The sequence below is a fragment of the Aulonocara stuartgranti genome (assembly GCF_965226115.1).
Source record: "Aulonocara stuartgranti genome assembly, chromosome: 13".
In the NCBI taxonomy this organism is placed as follows: Eukaryota; Metazoa; Chordata; class Actinopteri; order Cichliformes; family Cichlidae; genus Aulonocara; species Aulonocara stuartgranti.
Genome location: NC_138949.1, coordinates 18,343,109 through 18,363,258, shown reverse-complemented (window position 1 = coordinate 18,363,258; position 20,150 = coordinate 18,343,109). Strand labels below are relative to the sequence as shown.

Here is a 20,150-nt window from a genome sequence, read left to right as displayed (position 1 = left end):
TAGATTTTAAAAACGCAGTTTCTTGTCAGCACATGTCCAATTTACAGTCGTATCGAACCCCGTCTGCGGGTGCAGTCAGAGCGCTGCGATCAAGTTCAGTGACTTATTAGCACAACTGCACACAGGCACAGCTACAGATGCAAAGTCAAAACCACAAGTACAGATTCCCATTTGCATTTTGGGAACATAGCCAAAGGTGATACCCAGATATTGAGTTATAGTTAGCGGACAGGTGCAGCTTCTAGATGTCAATGAACAGATAGAAGGCTTTAAAAAAATATCTGATTTTCTATCTTGGTAACGATAAATAAACGCTTATCTAAAATAATTTTTTTTTTCAAACAAGTATGTGTTGTTAATTACTGATCTATTCACTGCAGAGTCCCTTCTTTCCTCATTTGGACGTGCTCTTTGGGGCCACTAGTGATGAGGCTGTTCAATAAAGTTTAGTGAAAGCCTGTTAATTTTAATGAGATGCGGACAAAAAAATGTGGAGACACTGCAGTGTGTAAAGCATCACGCTCTTCAGCTGATGTTGTGGATTTCTGTGTGCTGAAGTGCCATTGTGGGTTACATAAATCCCTCCGCTGTGTTAGGGATATATGCATTTCAAACAGAGCAGGCACAAGCAAATCAAGAGCCTATTAGATCAATCAAATAGCCTGTAGAACAAAAAAAAAAAAGGGGTAAACAAAGCAATCACATGTAATCAGATGTCCTATTTTGTAAAAGCATACCCAAACATGTTGAATATGCTGTCATTGTAAGCAGAAAATGTTCATGTCGCAGGCTGGAAGCGCCAAATGTTGAGAATGGTGCTTCAAAATAAAACTTGGATATGCAACAGCTTAGATCATTAATAGGAAGCGAGAAGAAGGGCTAACTATAAACACACATTATGCTATTACTTTATTTTTAAGCAAAAAGATTTGATTAAAAATGATGCTTGTGTATCTGAGGTAGTATCCGCTTCCTCAACTGCACTCACCACTACATTTTAAATGGCTGAGTTGTCTGCAGTGTTCTCTATTATAGATAAAAGCCAGCAGCCACTATGTGCTATTTCTATAAAATACTCAAATCTGGTTCCATACACCAGAACTCGGATCTTCTATAACAGTACTAAAAAAAAAACAGTCCACAGGACATTTAATCATAAGCTGGATGGTCAAATGGAGGACAAATATATAGTGTTACTGAGCCTCAGTTTGAATACTTCGGTTAGTGTAACTGGAGCATTTAACCATTATTGCTGTTGTGATGGCATGCCACACATGGTAAGCTCCACACCACCAGTTGATTCACTTTAGTTAATTTACAGTCACTACTTTAATATATTCTGGTTATTGTTCAATATTGTTTCTTTATTAAATGTATTTATTTTTCCATCACACCTTCCAACGTTTATATGGCGTGCACACATATTAACACTGCAAGTTCAAAGTTTTGTTTTGTTATATTACATCTTTCTTTGTTTGAGTTACCTGGGGTTTGGCTTCTCCTCCTGTCTGGCAAAAGGTGTAGCAAAGGGCTGGGAGAGCTGAAGTACCACTGACAGCCTAATTGGATGGAACCACATGCTTCATTGCCTGGGGGGTGTTTCATGTTTGTTTAATTGTTTTGTATTAGTTGGTTATATGGCAGCCATTTAGTTTTTCCCCTTGTGTGTCATTTGGTTTCAACAGGTCAGTTTATCATATGTTTGTTTGAGATTTTGTTAATTGTTATCTTGAGTTTAGTCTATTTAGTTGACCTGTTTTATTGGCCTGCCTGTTTAAGTTTTGGCTTTGTTAAATCTATTTTCATATTTTTGGGTCAATAAAACCCCTTTTTTGAATTAAACACCTGTGTCCTTTATGCTTTACTGCTTGGTCCCTGACAGCTGTGCTAGCTGTTGTATTCTGTGGCTATTTACAGCTTTTCGTCTGACCTCAAATCTAACTTCTGAAAGCTTCACACCCACAACACAACCCCAGCCCTCACCCTAACCCTACTCCTATTGGATAATTGGTCATGTGGCCAAGACATGACTAGACTTATTCTGAAGCAGCCATTTTGACAGGAAATAGTAGCCAAACACAGTTGCTGTTAATCATATTGACGCAGCTTCTGTTCTATTTAGAGACAGAGCCAAAATTTTCAGTAACACGTGTTTCGAAACTGGTCCGCTAAGGGTGAGAAGTGTACTTTCCAAACTCAACTTTTTGACCGTCAGAAACATCTAAACCAACCAGTTCCTGAAAGTCTATTTAAAACAGCAATCTGAAGGCTGTATGTTCCCTGCGATGGGCCAAACCGGAAAAGAAAAATTGTGACTCATTGCTTTTATTCATGCTAACAAGGTTTTACTTGCGTGTTTGCCTGTCAAAGACCACATGGTCTGTTTGAACAGTGAAACAGACACATGTGAAGTGCACTGCAGCCACCACGAGGTCACTTTCACAAAAAACTGACAAAAACTTTTTGATTGCTTTGCAACAACTTAGAGACCTTCTCACTTATTTTCAATGTTTTTCCTCCATTTCATTTCTCATTCAGGCACCTTAATCACTCGTCAGTTGAAAAGGAGTAGTTAGCTCATGTGCAACAGGAGAAAACACGGATTATTCTTCAGTACATTTCATTTATCAGTAAGGAATACCATGACATCCACAATGGGTATGAATACAAACTAAGATAACTCCCCCCAAAAATGCAATATCATGCAAGATTTTATCCATGCTGTGCAAACAAGTACTGCAACATGGTTTAAAATACTAAAATATAATTTCATTTTATCATCACTGGCCTTACTACAGGATAAACATCTAGTGCAATTCCTCAAATATAATGACAGTATTCCATATTGTTCTTTTAAATTAAGAGTGGAAAATTACTAACATAGGTGGGAATTTTAGAATATCATTCATATCAAGCGTATTAAGCTCCAAAATCCTCATACATGATGTTTTCAAGCCTGCCTATAACTCGAGGGAAGCTGACACTTGTTCTTACTTAGTTCAACAGTTGATGATTTTACTCCGTTTTACAGTAATCAATATCACTAAGATGAATTTCACAAAAAACAAACAAAATTACACAACACTGGATACTCAGCTGTGACGGCCAAACAGGATGCAGTCTGCATTTCTCTGGGAAACTGTAGCTGTTTGTGTGTGCGTTCAAGGTTATGCAAATCCACTACTGACATTGTGCACACAATATGAAACACACTGACCTGGACTCGTAGATTTATTTGTATTATAGCCACTAATGTTCAAAACACAATTCAGGGAAAGGTGGTCTCATCAGTGAAGAATGAGGAAATGAAAAACTAACTCACCACCCGAGTAGAAACTGAAAGCATGTTCCTTTTAACCACTTTTCTGGCCATACCGGTAAACAAAGCCTTTTTACTGGTAAGCGTGTGCTTCGGCACACAGACAACTCTGTCCCTCGGGCTAGTGTTTGTCCTCCTGCTGCCTCGCAGAATAACCCGACTGTGTGGAGGAGTTATGGACCAGCAGGCAGTTTCAGCCCACCACAACGCTCCGTGAAACAGCAGACGTGTAATATGCGAGTGCATGTGGGGTTCACCACTGTGTGTAGTAAGTGCGTGGACACAGGAAATCACACACTGAGAGGCAGCTTTAGAGGCTGCTGGTCTGGCTGCAGGTCGACTCAGTGGCTAGCAGCAGCAAAAAGAAGCTAAATGACTTCATAACTGCATGGTGGACAGTTGGAGAACACGCCTCCAGCAGTTATACAGCATTTAACCAGCAAAAAAAAAAAAGTCACTCTTCTATATAACACACGCACTGAATCTGAATTAGAAAAACCTAATACTGCAACTGCTATAGAAGAATCTGTCTTAATCTTAAGACTTGCTTTAAAACGGAAATGTTGGACTTTTTTTATTTTTTATTTTTAGTAAAAGGAAACAAAAGGTGGTTTCCAAAAGATTTTCTGAGGTTTGTCTGTTACTCATTTTATATCCTAAGAGCAAAAAGATAAAACATTTAAGTCAACATTTTAACCATGCTCCCTATGATATTTTTGTTTTAGGTTTTCAAGATGCTACTGAGACCAGCTATGATGTATGGTTTTGAGAAAAAAGACAGAAGGCTGAGCTGGAGTTGCAGAGTTGAGCATGCTCAGATTTTCATTGGGAGGGACCAGAAAGGTCAGAGGGACAACTCATGTTGAGATGTTTGGAGACGCCGTTAGAGAGACCAGACTGAGATGGTTTGGACATAAGTAGTGGATTTATTGGAGAAAGAATGCTGAAGATGGAGCTGCCAAGCAGGAAGAAAAGAGGAAGACAACAGAAGGTTCAAATGTGGTAAAAGGAGGACAAGCAGAGGGTTAGTGTAAAAGAGAGGGATGCTAAGTCAAGTCAAGTCAAGTCAACTTTATTTGTCAATTCTGCTACATGTACTAAGGATAGACTGTGGTGCTGTTACAGCCCCTGTAGCGGTAGCAGCTAGTAATAGCAGCTAATAGTAGAAGCTGCTAGAAGAAGATTTTACAGAAGAAATGAGCAACATGCAAGGAGTTTGAGTACCAACTTTTACCAAGAAAAACAAAGAAATTTTAAAGCTTTATAAATAATCAGACTCCTCAGGCTGTATCATCATTGGGCCACCTAGATATTACACCTAGAGGAGCTGCTAAATCATGAAACCCTGCCATGAAGCTCCCAGCATGTAGATTTTGTGCTGATGTTAATGTGAGAGGAGGTTTGGAGCTGTGCTGTTGTTGAATGAGCAGAGTGCTGAGACACTTTGCACCCCAGCCCTCAGCAACCTCCCTCTCCAACTTCATGTGGTCTGATACTTAATGTGGGTGATTTGTTGTGGTTCCTGAATGCTTTCATTTTGCAATAATATAACTTACCTAGGAGAGAAGAAATTTAATGAGCTGATTTGTTGCAGCAGTATTATGCTATTACAGTACAGTGAACTCTGCTTTTTGGAACGGCCCAGGCAAACCGAATGGCTACAGGTACTAGAGTTTATACACCTGCACTAACAGCTGAATTCAAAGATTCAGAGGTATGGCCCAATACATTTGTCCATATAGTGTAGCTGCCCAAAAGCAGACAATTATGGATCTGCATCTTCAAATGTTCCAACAAAAGATGCCTGAAGCATTTTAAATACAAAGTCCTGTGAAAAAAAATGGAAAAGAAGAAGAAAGACGTTTAAAGGGAAAGGGCTGAGAATGTGTTAAGCACTAGTTGGATCAATCATGTTTTGGGTTTGTTATGTAGCAAGTGGCACGGGGAAACATTTTATTGGTGAGTGGAAAGATTTACTCAATTAAATAAAAGCAAGCTGCACACTATAACAGCAAATGGGCCAACTCAAGAGGCTCGTGTTGAAGGTTTGCCATCGCCCTCACAGCCCTGAACCTAATCATCATCATCATAGAAAAACCTTTGAATACACTTCAAAAGAGCAGTCCGTGCACGAAGGCCAAAAATGTCACAAAACTACAAGCAATTTGCAGGAAGAATGGATGAAAGTCCTTAAAATAGACAAACAACAACAACAAGAAAAACTTCGAATGAAAAAACTTGTTACTTTATACTGAACAAACCTTTGCTTTGAAGCCTTTTTTCTTTTATCCCGTAAAGGTCATCGTTTGGCAAATTCAAATTCGCAAAAACAATTCAATGTCATTCATTCTATGTGATAAAAACTAAAAGACAACACCTTTTCACATTTTTCAAAACAGACTTCACAACTATTTGTGTGGAGACAGGAACATCTGGAAACATTGAAAAGTAAAAAACTGTTTCTGCTGGGTTAGATACCTTTCTTTTTTTTTTTAAAGGAAAGAAAATCATACATTTTTGTGGCAGTGAGACATCGTCCACACATAGAGAACGGCTTATTTATCAGAAAACCTTTTAAAACATGTCCTCATGCAGTCAAAGCTCATCTTCCTAGTTTTCCATTTCAGTAAAAAAAAAAAAAAAAAAAAAGTACAAATGAAAATGTCAGGACAGTTTGACAAAACAACCTGCACCATCCACCCATCATCCTTCTGTAATTGGGGTAATCAGGGCTGCAAAATAACCCAACCTTGGCTTCTTAGTTTGACCCATGTGACACTATCAACAAAACCATAACAGCTCCTCTGGGGTGGTTAACAAAGTCAAGAAAAAAGAAGCTTATTGCTGCAAGAAACGGTTAAACGATGTCACAGATCATGCCCGTATCAACATCTGCATTCGTTCAGCTGAATTCTATTTGTTTAATAAACTCTTCTGTTGCTTGAACACCTAATTTGAACATAATACATCTCACAATATCTAGCAAAGCTCATTTATACAAGCTATAGCAGGCTGAATTCATTATTTAAATCACTATTAATAACTGCAACACAGTCAGGATTGAATTATCGTGATCAAATAAATGTGGGGTGCTCTTAAGCAGGGAGGGGATTTGGGCTGGAATTATTTCTGCTGCTGTAACCGGAGAACGTCTCTAACATGGATGTATTGTAATGAGATGTAAGTCTGAATATGCTTAATGAAAAATGCAATGCAAACACCACCAGCAACGGCAAACAGTTGAAAAGTCATTAGTGAGAAAACCTCATTGATATTCACGATGAAATGACGGCTCTGGCTCATTCCACCTCGATATTAAAAGCAGCTGAGGATATATCCGTGCTGTTTACAGTCAGGTTAATTGTACAGGAAAACCCAAAATTCCGCACATCATTTCCCAGACATTACATCACAGTCGGAGTTCTTAAATACAGGGAGTGCAGAATTATTAGGCAAATGAGTATTTTGTCCACATCATCCTCTTCATGCATGTTGTCTTACTCCAAGCTGTATAGGCTCGAAAGCCTACTACCAATTAAGCATATTAGGTGATGTGCATCTCTGTAATGAGAAGGGGTGTGGTCTAATGACATCAACACCCTATATCAGGTGTGCATAATTATTAGGCAACGTCCTTTCCTTTGGCAAAATGGGTCAAAAGAAGGACTTGACAGGCTCAGAAAAGTCAAAAATAGTGAGATATCTTGCAGAGGGATGCAGCAGTCTCAAAATTGCAAAGCTTCTGAAGCGTGATCATCGAACAATCAAGCGTTTCATTCAAAATAGTCAACAGGGTCGCAAGAAGCGTGTGGAAAAACCAAGGCGCAAAATAACTGCCCATGAACTGAGAAAAGTCAAGCGTGCAGCTGCCAAGATACCACTTGCCACCAGTTTGGCCATATTTCAGAGCTGCAACATCACTGGAGTGCCCAAAAGCACAAGGTGTGCAATACTCAGAGACATGGCCAAGGTAAGAAAGGCTGAAAGACGACCACCACTGAACAAGACACACAAGCTGAAACGTCAAGACTGGGCCAAGAAATATCTCAAGACTGGTTTTTCTAAGGTTTTATGGACTGATGAAATGAGAGTGAGTCTTGATGGGCCAGATGGATGGGCCCGTGGCTGGATTGGTAAAGGGCAGAGAGCTCCAGTCCGACTCAGACGCCAGCAAGGTGGAGGTGGAGTACTGGTTTGGGCTGGTATCATCAAAGATGAGCTTGTGGGGCCTTTTCGGGTTGAGGATGGAGTCAAGCTCAACTCCCAGTCCTACTGCCAGTTTCTGGAAGACACCTTCTTCAAGCAGTGGTACAGGAAGAAGTCTGCATCCTTCAAGAAAAACATGATTTTCATGCAGGACAATGCTCCATCACACGCGTCCAAGTACTCCACAGCGTGGCTGGCAAGAAAGGGTATAAAAGAAGAAAAACTAATGACATGGCCTCCTTGTTCACCTGATCTGAACCCCATTGAGAACCTGTGGTCCATCATCAAATGTGAGATTTACAAGGAGGGAAAACAGTACTCCTCTCTGAACAGTGTCTGGGAGGCTGTGGTTGCTGCTGCACGCAATGTTGATGGTGAACAGATCAAAACACTGACAGAATCCATGGATGGCAGGCTTTTGAGTGTCCTTGCAAAGAAAGGTGGCTATATTGGTCGCTGATTTGTTTTTGTTTTGTTTTTGAATGTCAGAAACGTATATTTGTGAATGTGGAGATGTTATACTGGTGTCACTGGTAAAAATAAATAATTGAAATGGGTATATATTTGTTTTTTGTTAAGTTGCCTAATAATTATGCACAGTAATAGTCACCTGCACACACAGATATCCCCCTAAAATAGCTAAAACTAAAAACAAACTAAAAACTACTTCCAAAAACATTTAGCTTTGATATTAATGAGTTTTTTGGGTTCATTGAGAACGTGGTTGTTGTTTAATAATAAAATTATTCCTCAAAAATACAACTTGCCTAATAATTCTGCACTCCCTGTACAGTGACATCAAAACGGTTTTGTGTGTCCAGCCACAGTGGCTGCTGCTGCTGCTGCTCGCGCCAATTACCTTGTTTCCCCCAAAGTAAGTCCAGAAACAAACAAATATAGAAACTGTGATGAGATGCCTACAGGTCATACCGCTACTGCATAATGCCAGTAAGTCTGACAGAAAGAGCAACATTTTTCTTAAAAGGTCACACATAATTTAGCATATCATGTTTTTCCTTTTTTTTTCTTAAATGCCAGTTCTTTCTGTATATTTTATGGTTTGAAAACATAACTGCCAGCTAGAAAGTTTTGTTAAGTAACATGAACATTTGGGATAAACCAGTTCATGTAAAATTACAGACAGCCATATGCAATATTTCCCAGTGTTGGCCTATCACAGGTAGACTATATCGTACACTGTGGATGGGCAAACTGTGGTTTGGCTTAAGCGGTGTCATCATGTTGTTGTGTGCTAGATTTTAAAATGCACTGCCGGAAAGTTAAAGGAGAACCTTATTTTGTACCACATTTATAGAGTTGCAATTTTGGGTGCTTGTGTTTTCAATAATTTGATTAGCGCATATGTGAAAGTAATCCCTGTGACCCAAAAGCTCTAACCACTCAGTTTCAGCCGATTCTTTTCCAGTCTTAGCTCTGTAGGAGAGTGACCATCCTTAATATGGTCACCTCAGGCACACGGCTTTAACTGCGAGTGACCTGCTGTTTGCAAAGGAGAGCCAATAAAAAGGAATTTGGCCTAAAGGAAGAGGACCTATAAGGGCTCATTTCAGACAGGTGAATAAACTAAGGGGCTACACCAAAGCCCAACATAAAATAAATGTGGATTATTCTGAACTGTAAAATCATGCAAAGCTACTTTAATACAGTCCAAGAATTAAACTATGACGTTAGAAAAGAGAATTCCAGGCCCACTTTATCCAGCCTATTTAGACACCAAGAGACGATTAGAACTTTTGGTGTTACTAAAATAGTTTTTATTTGAATTTATTTATTTATTATTCATGTCAAGGACAAACAACTCAAACTTATTTTGACCCCTGCACCCCTAATGTGGACATCAAATCTGTCAGGCTATCATCACCACATGAGTGGGCTAGAAGACAAACACTTCTGAAATCAGCATGTGCATGACCAAAGCTGAAGTTTTGACAAAAATTAATCTGGAAAGCACGGTCGCTATGATGAATCACCCATCAAACAAGTTTCTGCAAGTGGACTTTTTACTACAGCAAAACTAATTGAAATGGACGGCTGAGTGGCTTTCAGGAATCTAATTAAATACAATATGGAGGAAAGATTTACTGCTCACTAAATTAAAAGGGTTTCACAATACAATGTTAGCACTTAAAGACAGCTGGTACTAACTAATGAAACTGTGGTAAACAAACCAATTGACAAATCGAATGTTATTTTACTTTAAATGATTCTGTTAAAGTAAAGAGCTGCGACACATCTAAGTGGGCTGTATTAAATTATGCCATTAAACTCATTTTACCATGTAAAAATGTTGGGCTGCATGTGGCCCACGATGTAAAATGAGTTTAACATCACCTGATGTCATTATAAAAGCTGCTTATAGGTCAGACCCTTTATTGCTCGTCTCATCATTTCCTGGTTTTTGTGTGGACAAACACTGGCGTTTGCTTTTTTTTAACCTTTGAATCTGAACACAGTGTAGACAGAGAGTAGGGAAAAGGGTTTGCTTGTGACCCAGATGTGAAAAAATGCTCCAACGACAAGTTTGATGTGACAGTTTTGCAATTTTTAACTGAAACGAAAAAACACTGACAGAGCAGGTTGAAGAGATTTAATGAGTCAAGGCTACAAGCAGTTAGCAAATCAAGACAGCCTCGCTTTGCGGCGTCATTTTAAAAGCAAAGTCAATTAAATATGACAGCTGACATAACTGCATCATAAATTATTTTGTTATAGCCCAACCAAAGCTTTATTTTATTATCTCAGGTGTAACAGCGTTCATGTAATTTTTTTTTTTAATTTAGGAACACTTCTAATTAAATTCCTGTCATGGTACAGTGTGACAGGATATTATACCATAGAAACCGTGAAGGGTGGCAAGTTTTATCATTGTGAATAACTAAAATGTATGGATAAAAACAACGGCAGGAGTACTGCTCCCACCATCATTTGTCTGGGAGCCTGCTGTCCTTGCTGGCTTTCAGAAGCACTTTAAGAATTGAAAAATTCTTTAACATAGTCTAACGAGGCTGTTTTCTGGTTTATGGGCAGGAGATGCAAATTAGAGGCACAAATTAGAGAAATAAAAACAGCCTTAGGCCTAAACTTCCTTGTGTGTGTGTGTGTGTGTTTACACTAAATGAAGTTGGCTCCAAAGTGGCCGTCACCACGTCAAAGAAGCCATCATAACAGCTGTGTTGTGTTATAGCAGACATAAAAAAACAACTTACAATCTTATCTACAGCAACATGTTCTGCAAGCTTTTGTGTTTAAAAATCTGCTGTCATCAAACAAACATTGTGATGGTGACTTTATCATTACAGCTCAGGACATATAGGTTAATGAGCTGATATAGCTCTTTTATTTGGTGGGGGACTCGTGATTATTTGGTTATCTCTGAGAGCACGGTTATCATTTCAGCATAAATTAATAAGATGTTAAATGTGTGTCTGTTAGGCTGACAGGATAGCAGGTATCATGTTTACACTGTGGCAGATTAGTCAATTTACAATGGGGGGAGAAAACAATCAGTCTCCTTCCCCTTTCCTTATTCTTGGTTGGCTGCCACCAGCAGACAGACACCTTGGGAGTCTGTGAAAGCCCTAATGACATCATCAACCATAGCCCACTAACTGCAGCAGTGCCATCCCACGGTCCGTTCAGCTGAGCCAGCACCTCTCCTCGGCTGATGTATAGCAGCTGTCGAACACTACCCCGTTTCATCAGAGGCATTACAACTTCATTGCGCCTGGTCAACACACACAAAGTCAGAGTGAAGAAGGCCACTTAAAATCTGACCAAAATATCATTACAAATGCCAATGTTGCTGTATTACCTATGCCGCCATAAGCATTACCCCAGTGTGGTCTGATTCACATAGGTGCATGACATCATCCCAAGAAAGGAAGTCATTAGACTAAATCAATGCTTTTATTCCCTGCAGACGAAGTCCGACCTCAGGGAAACAATAACCCAATCCCGGCCAGCATAATGTGATACCTTTATTATGTTATTATGTTACAGTTCAGCCATACAAGACGACTAGCGAGGGACATATACCTATAATTGTATATCCAGAATCAGATAACAGAAGCAGCATGAACCAGCCATACAAATTACACTGGAAACCTCGCAGTACAGTTCCAGCTGCCATATGGCCATAATACTGTTAGGATAATTTTAATTTGTTCACAGTCTACGGCCAATTAAGAAAAGTAAAACTTGCTAAACTGAAAGTCTCTCAAAGGGAGTTTAATCACGGACACAATCACAGCTTCCTAGCAAGCACCAGAGTCCAGGAAAAACCCACATCCTGAATAACACACGCACATTCTCCTGCAAAACCGGAAGACAAATATGTAGGAAGACTTTTTTTTTGTTGGCTGGATCCATTTCCTGTCTCTTAGCACATTTCAATCAATATTATTTTACAGATTAAGCACGCAGAGAGTGAGGAGACTGGGAGCAGCTAACATAGAGATGCAAAGCATGTATGCAGATGCCATTTTACAACAAGACATAAAAACAGGAATTCAGCACATTAAAAAAAAAAACGTAAAAGAGAAATTATTTGGATATTTGGGGTTTAAAATTACTAATAAAGCAGTGTGGTTCTCCATTAGCACAAAGTTAATGTAGGGCAACAAAACAGGAAGTGCGCCGACTGCTTTCTTGTTAGTATAAAAATAGCATTTTTTTTTAATAAATTCAGAATAGTAATCGATTACTTTATAGACCAATTACTGAAAATATGACAGGTCAATTGATTATGTGAATTTTTTGTAGTTTATGGAAGACAGAAAAAGCAATAAATAACAACCAAAAACAATTTTTTTTCTATATCTGTTCTTAGGCTAAATTATGCGCAAACAAGCTCTATGTTTTTAGTAAGAAGAGACATCTGCTCCTGTTCCCGTAAAGTAATTTGTCAAAACAAAGATGTGAACTAGCGGATGAATCAAAAGTAAAACCTTTTTTTTTTCCCTTTCTTTTTTTTCAGCTGAAACTCTTCTGCGAGTCAAAATGTTTTTGCCTGTTGTTAAATTGAATTTGATTGAAACTGCTGCACAACGCCACAATGGAGCCTGTCAAACGGATCCTATGTTCCATATTGTAAAATACCGTGGGAGGCACATTTCTCCATCGCAACCAATTGTATCAAACAAATGACGGCAGTGAACTGGCAGAAAGCTACTATCGAAGCCTTCAGATACTTTTGATTGCAATTCTTTCCGCCCTCCAATTACTTTCCTCAGAGCCCATCTCTGAAGACGTAAAGTACAAGCTAATTTGCAAGCACACAATGGCACAGTCCATTAAGACTGCAGGCTCCTTCCCTCGCAGTTTAGCAGCTTAACAGACAGTGTTCCAGTACCTATACTCGTGCTATTTAGTATGCCATCTCCCAAGACATGCAAAACGCAATATCAGGAAGTCCTTCCATTATTAATTAACTCACGCCAGCACGGCTCTGTGGTCATTCTGACCCACGGGCCCCTGCACAGAAGATGCATCGCGCAAGTGTTCCCTTCAGCTCAACAGATGGCCGCCCATCCTGAGCCTGTTCTGCGGAAGGTTTCTTCCTGTTAACATTCTCATAGGAAGTCTGTGGTCTTCCCTTTACAACATATTAAAGGCATAAGCTCTTCATGCTCCGAAGTGAAGCGCTCTATGATTAAGATTTGTTGGAAATTGGCACTACACAAATAAAAATGAACTGAATTAGTAAAGGCAGCTGCACTAACTACTTTAAGTTGAAAAATAAAAAAGTTAAATTATGGGATTTGGAAGGCAGCGACAGCCTCAGATGCCCTCTTCCTCCTCCTGTTCGGAATCATAATTACGGCCTTACTTTCTCATTTCCATCAGCACTCGGTTCTAGCGGGACGACAGAGTCTGCTGACAGCTTCGTGCAGCGCCAGCTCTCGAATAGATAAAATTTCATGACTGCAGAATGATTGTTCAGTCGTCATTGTGGAGGACACACAGTCAGCCGGTCGCGAAAGAAGTCAAGAAATGGAAAGTAGACGGAGAGGGGAAGGCCGTCTTTCTGCGTAATGTGGCCATAATGTAGACTTCGTGTGGAAAATAATATGCTGGAACAAGTGTAGACAACACACTGGGTATCAAACGTCTGGACAAGAAAAAGATAAGAGAAAGTAGGCATAAAATGATATGATTTCCTTGTTGTAAGGCATACGTACTCAGTAGGAAAACTCATGGGAGGAAAAAAAATCACCTTTTTAGCTACAGAAAATTCCCATATTCCCAATTTCCTTTTTCTAATTTCAGATTTTTCTGTTGAGCATAAATTAAAAACTAAATTAAACTCAGACTGCTTGCCTACAAAGATCACCATCTGTCGCTTCTCTTCAAACACTCCCTGTCAAAAATCACAAGAAAAAACACAATACAATGTGAAGAATAGGATTACAGACAAAATTAGCATTTAGTTATCAGAACGTTTATGTATGCATACTACACATACCAGCAGCACGACGAGGCTCGTCATCACAACAAGCTCTCAGCAAAGAAATAACCCAAGCCTACAATAATGTATGACACAGACACCCAGCCGGTTCTTCCCCTTTCTCCAGCATTAACCTAACAATAACCCCAAACCACAGAAAAATCCAACACCGCAGCACAGATGGCATCAAAAGAACCGGTCTTTGACATGAAGCTGAGATGTGTTACCTCAAATTGAACATGAGTGAAGGGCTTGCCCTCCCATTTGGCAAAGCACACACCACGAGGATGAAGGGAGAACAGAAGGCTTTAAAGTACACTAGAGTGCTTTACTGCATGTTTAAAAGCTCTGAACAAACTGTAACACACAAGCAGGAACTGTACAGCAGAGCAGCACGCGTCATGACGGGGGTGATGATGGAAACGACTGGAGAAAGCTGATCCTGCAGCCAATGAGAGGACAGAGTGTAATGTGAGAGCCACTGTGGCAATAAAGTGATCAGTGGGTTTGATGTCAACATTAAAGCCTTACCATTTAAGAAATAAATAAATAAAGTTCAATTCATGTTTTCCACGTTACTGCGCAGATATATTGTTGTTGACGTCAAGCTGAAGGCAAGAAACCAGAATCACTGGCGACACTGATCTGAAAAGCGCGCAGCGATGCAGGGCGCTGCTTCTGGCTTTATTATGGTTCATAAGGCGACACCCGGCTGGGCAGTGCGCCTCGTAGGACCTACAGAGAATACGAGATGCTCTCCGAGCCACAGCGAGCTGCTAAGATCACACCACGCCGATTTTTGAACATTAACATCCAAATCAGCATTGATCCGGTAAAGTCAGGACAGGACTCCGCTGCTTTCTGAGTAATCCAGAAGGCACAGCACTGACAGCAAAACCCTAAGATGGGTTTTTAGCGGTATCGAACACCGATAAATTCTTTCTTCATCATCCGGAGTCTCATCGCATTCCAGCAGCAAATTGTGGAATTGTGGGAGCGCGTTGAGGGATCCGGGAAAACTAACAAAAGGCTTGCTCGGGCAACATTACGTCTTCCTACATCGAGTCACACACACACGCTGAATGCACAAAACAACGAGACAATAATTAATAACAGGCATCTGAGCTGACACAAACACTCTGCCGCTGTTTTCCCTTTCTCTCTCTCTCACCCTCTTTTTGCTGCAGAGCGCACTCGCTCACATTAAACTGGATTTTCATACCTTAATCACAGCAGGCTACGAGTGACCGTCGTGAGGAACAGAGTGTCGGCTTCAACAGCAGTCAATATAAAAACAAAAAAACAAAATAAAAGGGAAAAAAAGAAAAAGCAGCAAATTCTCACGCTATCATCCCAGCACAGTTCAGAGGCACGTCCGAGCGACCCCCTCCAGCCGCCTCAGGTCGGATTTAATAAAGCGAGAGGCGCAGCGGACACGCTGGAGCCTCCTCAGCGTGGACGTACACATAACTGCATCGCAGCGAACGTTGCTCGTTGAACGTCGTAAAGACACACGCGAAGAAAACACTCACCGAATGTCGACGCGTTGTTTATTTCATTGCCCCCGCTGAGCAGCTGTTTGTAGTGGTGCGTCACCGACTTCCGCGTTAAGATGGAGTGGAAACAAAATGCAAGAAATAATTAATTTAAAGGACAGGCGGCGCACGCGGGCGAACTGACTGAGGGCTGTGCACTGCCGAGGAGAGGAGGATGGCGATGATGATGATGATGTGGTGATGAAGGTGACCATGATAGCTTTTGATGATCGTGATGGCAGTGAGGTGGAAAATGACCCCACCGTAGTGATTATAGTGATAGTGAATAACAATAAGTGATAATTAAAAGGTGCCATAATCAGTATTTTATGCGACAAATGGTTCCCTGTGTAATTTTAAGGGTGTTACTCACAGTGAGAAGCCCACAAATATTCAAATTATGGCCTTTAACATTTTGCTTTAGTGTCGAGCAGCAGTTTTAAAGAAAATCTGCAGCAGCCCATAAAATGATGGGCAAGCAGACAGAAAGTAGCAGGTGAAAAGTATACCTCTGCATTTCTATGCATTTTCACTATAAAAGCTACCCTGCCAGTGCCAAAAGGGCGATACCAGCACTGCTGTGTCTAAAGTTTGAACCACTGAATTGAGTGGCTTTGGGAGGGGGTTCCGAGAAATTTATCAGTGAGTGACAGATGCTCTGTAAAAAACGGTTGTCAAAGGGCACCAAAGGCAGAAGTGGCTCAAGAATGGTGCTTGGAACATCACAGGGTCATGAAAAAGTCTAACAAAGGCTCAACAGCCAAGGAGCCAAAATAATAATAATTTCCTTCTGGAGTCTGTGGTTCATCAGCTGATGCACACATGACCACAACAGCTGTTCTCTCAAGTGGCCAAAAACTAAATTTAAGTTGCATTATCATAGAAGTTGAAGCACCATCAGCTTATATCGTTCCTGTTTGCCTCGTACAAAACAATGAGGTTAAAAAAACACATCCATTTTATTGGAGTCATCGTGAAGATCTGTAATATATTCTTGACTCGTGCAACCAACTCTGGGAAATTACATATCGTGACTAAGAAAGGGGCAGTCAAGGACACATATTTGTACCAATTTACCAGGCAACATGCCACATGTTAATTACAGATGTGCTGCTAGGTGGATTTTGTTCGCTTTAGACAGAGTTAGGCTCCCTGTTTCCCCCCATCTGTAGCTACACCAAACTACACACATCTTACTTAACACTCTATCAGAAAGAAACGATTAGACATTTCTTATTTTAAATGACATCACATAAAGTGATGACTACAACTTTTTTAATTAAAAATGCTCTAGTTTGTCACATTGTTCTAATATACTCAAGTAAAGAAGTTTTCAGATTATAAATGTCTGGTTGTGTATCGTGACACTTCCAGCTCAAGTAAATCCCTGCTTGTGCTGTAACTCCACGCCAAGAAAGCCCCTCACTCCCAGTGCAGTATGTTGGGAGAGACTCAGTTGTTAAAGAAGGGAACGTATCCTCTGTTGACTCAAAGCCTGAGCTCTATCTCTGTGAAGCCTTTCATTGTATTCAGCCTTATTACTGATGCGAAGTCTGCCGCTCTGTCCTTGGGGTGGGACAACAGCGCTTCTGTGCTCTGTCTGGACAAAGTGGGCACCTCAGAAACGAGTCTGCCAAACCGTCATGCGTGTGTCTCTGCGTCAGAGAGATACAGGCCGTCTTGCAGTGTGGTAGGGAGGATTGGGCCATGGCTTTTGTATTAAGTGGGCAGAGAAGCAGGCGAGTGAAGCACAGCTGTCCTGTCCAAAAAAGAAAGAAACACATTTACAGGATGAAAACAGAGCTCTTTAACAAAAGGGAGAACAGAGCTAGAGAGAGAATTGTATACCCAGCCCTAACAGTCTTTTTTGGAAGCAGCTAGAATTTCTTTCGAAAGAGATTAGAACAGGGTGTGTGTGTGCTTAAGTGGAAGGAACGGGTGGTGTAAGAGCAGGGGGTTAACATAACAAGTCTCACTGAGTTAAAGATAAGCAGAAAGTAAGCAGAAAGAAAAAGAGAGGGGAAGAAAAAGGGCAGAGGAGGACAGAGAAAAGGTGGAGTTGGTACCCGAGTAGAACAATGTAGGATTAATTCTTCCCAGGAGGTCAGTGGTTCTGTCAGTAGGTGGGACCAAAACTAGGAGTTGGTGTAAAAGACAGACGTGTGGTTTCAGTGTTAAGATTTCCTTGGCGGGTGTCTTTCGAGCTCTCTTACCCGCACATGAAACCCGTCAGACTAGCAGAGCTTGATCGCCCCAGTGTGCGAGTACATGACTCAGCAGTGTTGAGCCATGTGCATATTCTGAACACTTGGTGGAAAATGATCATGCTCGTTTGTGTTAAAACAAGCCTTTGTACTCTACGCACTTTTCCGTTTGTTGGTTTCAACATGTGATCGGTGTTCCTCATTGTGCCGGCACAAGCTAAGATCAGTTCTTTATTCTTTTCAAATTTTTGTAGCCAACAGAACCCAAAGCATGGCTGAATACAGCATTTAAGAGTTCTAATGAGAAAAAGCGCACACACATTTTCAGGAACATTGTGCACTTTGATTGTCTTAATGGACTGTTTTTAAATGGACAATTAGTAACCTAAGATTTTGGATTTTGAAGGAGCCCTTTCCTATGAAAAGAGTCTGCCAAACCAGCATTTTAGTAATGCATATCATTGCTTTTACTCTCGGTGAGAATGATTTCTTCTTCTAAAAGCATGTTTGGAAAAAGAGAAAAAAAACATTGTTTTCCACTCGGTGGAAAATATAGACTTGCAGCACTTGGCAGAGTTGCAAACAGCAAGCTGAGCAATCCCAAAACAGAACAGTAGAAAATAAGCATTTGCTGGATGTGTTTATGTGATACACTGCAAAGAAGCAGCTGAAGGAAACCGAATCAAATACTCAGACAAAACCTCTATATATCCCGAAAGGTGCTCTATCATGTGGGAATGAAAAGAATCCCCTATTGGAAAAACTACTGCACTGACTTAGTGTTGCACTTTCATAATCCACAAAAAAAAAAATCGAAATCTTTCATGCTCAGCAATACAGTTTGTGTTGCAGGCTCTCCTAAAAAATGTATTGTCTCCAAAACTAAGCCAAAATAATGTGCCTTAAATCCAAGTAAGTTCTGTAAAGTTCATTTCGTAAGCTTGTACCTTTAGGTCAGTGGCTGTTTAAAAGTGTGTTGGCTGCTTTCTAAAAGTTTCTGGGAAACTTCCTTACCAATGGAACACCAGAACCAGCTGAGGCCAGTTTGTTTTCTCTTTATCTGCATGCTACAGCACAACAGGCTATGAAAGTCAACCACTATTTCAGGTCAGGACACTACCAGCAATTTTACAGAGTAGGGTTTATATATAGTCATCAACTGATAAAACTTTGTGTATACCAAAATAATGAAAAGGAAAAAACCACAACATGTTTGCAATTGACACGCTGATGCTATTATGTGTACACACACACACACACACACACACACACACACACACACACTGTACTTGTAGGTTCATAAGACTGTGATGAGCTTTGCACATATTTGGTCATAAATCAGAGAATTGGAGAAGCGATGAAAGGCATTGATGAGACGGCACACGCAGTAGCCAGACTTTAGCCTACGGCAACCATCACCACCACTTGAATCCACCTGACTACTCAGCCAGTAGCTTGCAAATTTCTGTTTAATGTTCTAAAAACTACATTTTCATGTATTAGTTTCACCACTTTCACCAATCTACTGCCTCCTGTTGCTGCACTGATGAGTCTGAAATGAAATCAGCCTGATGCATTATTAGGTTATAAACTTCATCCTTTTTACTTTTTTAAAGTACCTGCCCATCTCCAGGTTTAGGTGCATTTATCTGCCAAGAGAGAATAAGCAGTATATGCTGCACAGCCCAATTATAGCAGATCAAAGCCAGGCAACACGAAGGAGGAAAGTGGGGATGAAAACAGCGAGACGTGATTCAGGACAGGGTTTGTTTGCTTCACAGGAACAGCACCCAAAGTGGGAGTAAAGTGAATAATAAATAGAGCCCCCCTACTTTTCATTCATTTCATCAGAGTGAATCACAAGGAAACAAAGACAACATATTTCTGTTCTGAGCAACATAAGAGTGTTCTCATATTTACTGACTGCTGAACTAGCCCCACTTCACAGGATTAACCTGTGTTTCAGATGTGTGCGTGTAAAATTACAGCTTTCTCTCTGAGCATTGATAATGGGTGGACATTTAAATATGTGATCAGAAGGCTTTTAAGGAATTTGCTTTAATGTCTCAACCAGATCAGAAAGCTTCAAGCATGTGATGAAAATAAAAACTGTGTAGCAACGTGTTTGTCTTTCAAAGTTTACATATACTCATCATGGGCATGGATGTCATGCTAATTCTGGGCTTTTAATGATTTATAGATATTCAGGAACCACCAAGGTTCAAGCTTGCCATGAACCGGTAACTTAGCTCATGAAGGCAAGCTTATACTTTTACTGAGGTTTAAAAATGTTCAACTTGTCACTAAGGAGCTAGCTGAGGGTCTGACTCGGCAGGAGGGGTTATTTAATGACAAGAAACAGAAACCATTTCCCCTCATACTTCACAGCACCGTGATGAGGACTATTACTGGGAGAGAAA

The 20,150-nt window shown here is 40.4% G+C and overlaps 1 protein-coding gene across 4 annotated transcripts in view; it reads right to left on the bottom strand.

The window, feature by feature from the left end:
- Window positions 1-15,671, bottom strand: part of marchf8 (membrane-associated ring finger (C3HC4) 8) — a 91,778-nt gene extending 76,107 nt beyond the window's left edge. Inside the window, exon 1 of one of the 4 annotated variants that reach the window (XM_082557301.1) lies at window positions 15,524-15,671. The gene's annotated coding sequence lies outside the window, so the exon portion shown is untranslated. The other 3 variants (XM_082557304.1, XM_082557302.1, XM_082557303.1) reach the window with 3 other exon arrangements.
- Window positions 15,672-20,150: the final 4,479 nt, after the last annotated feature.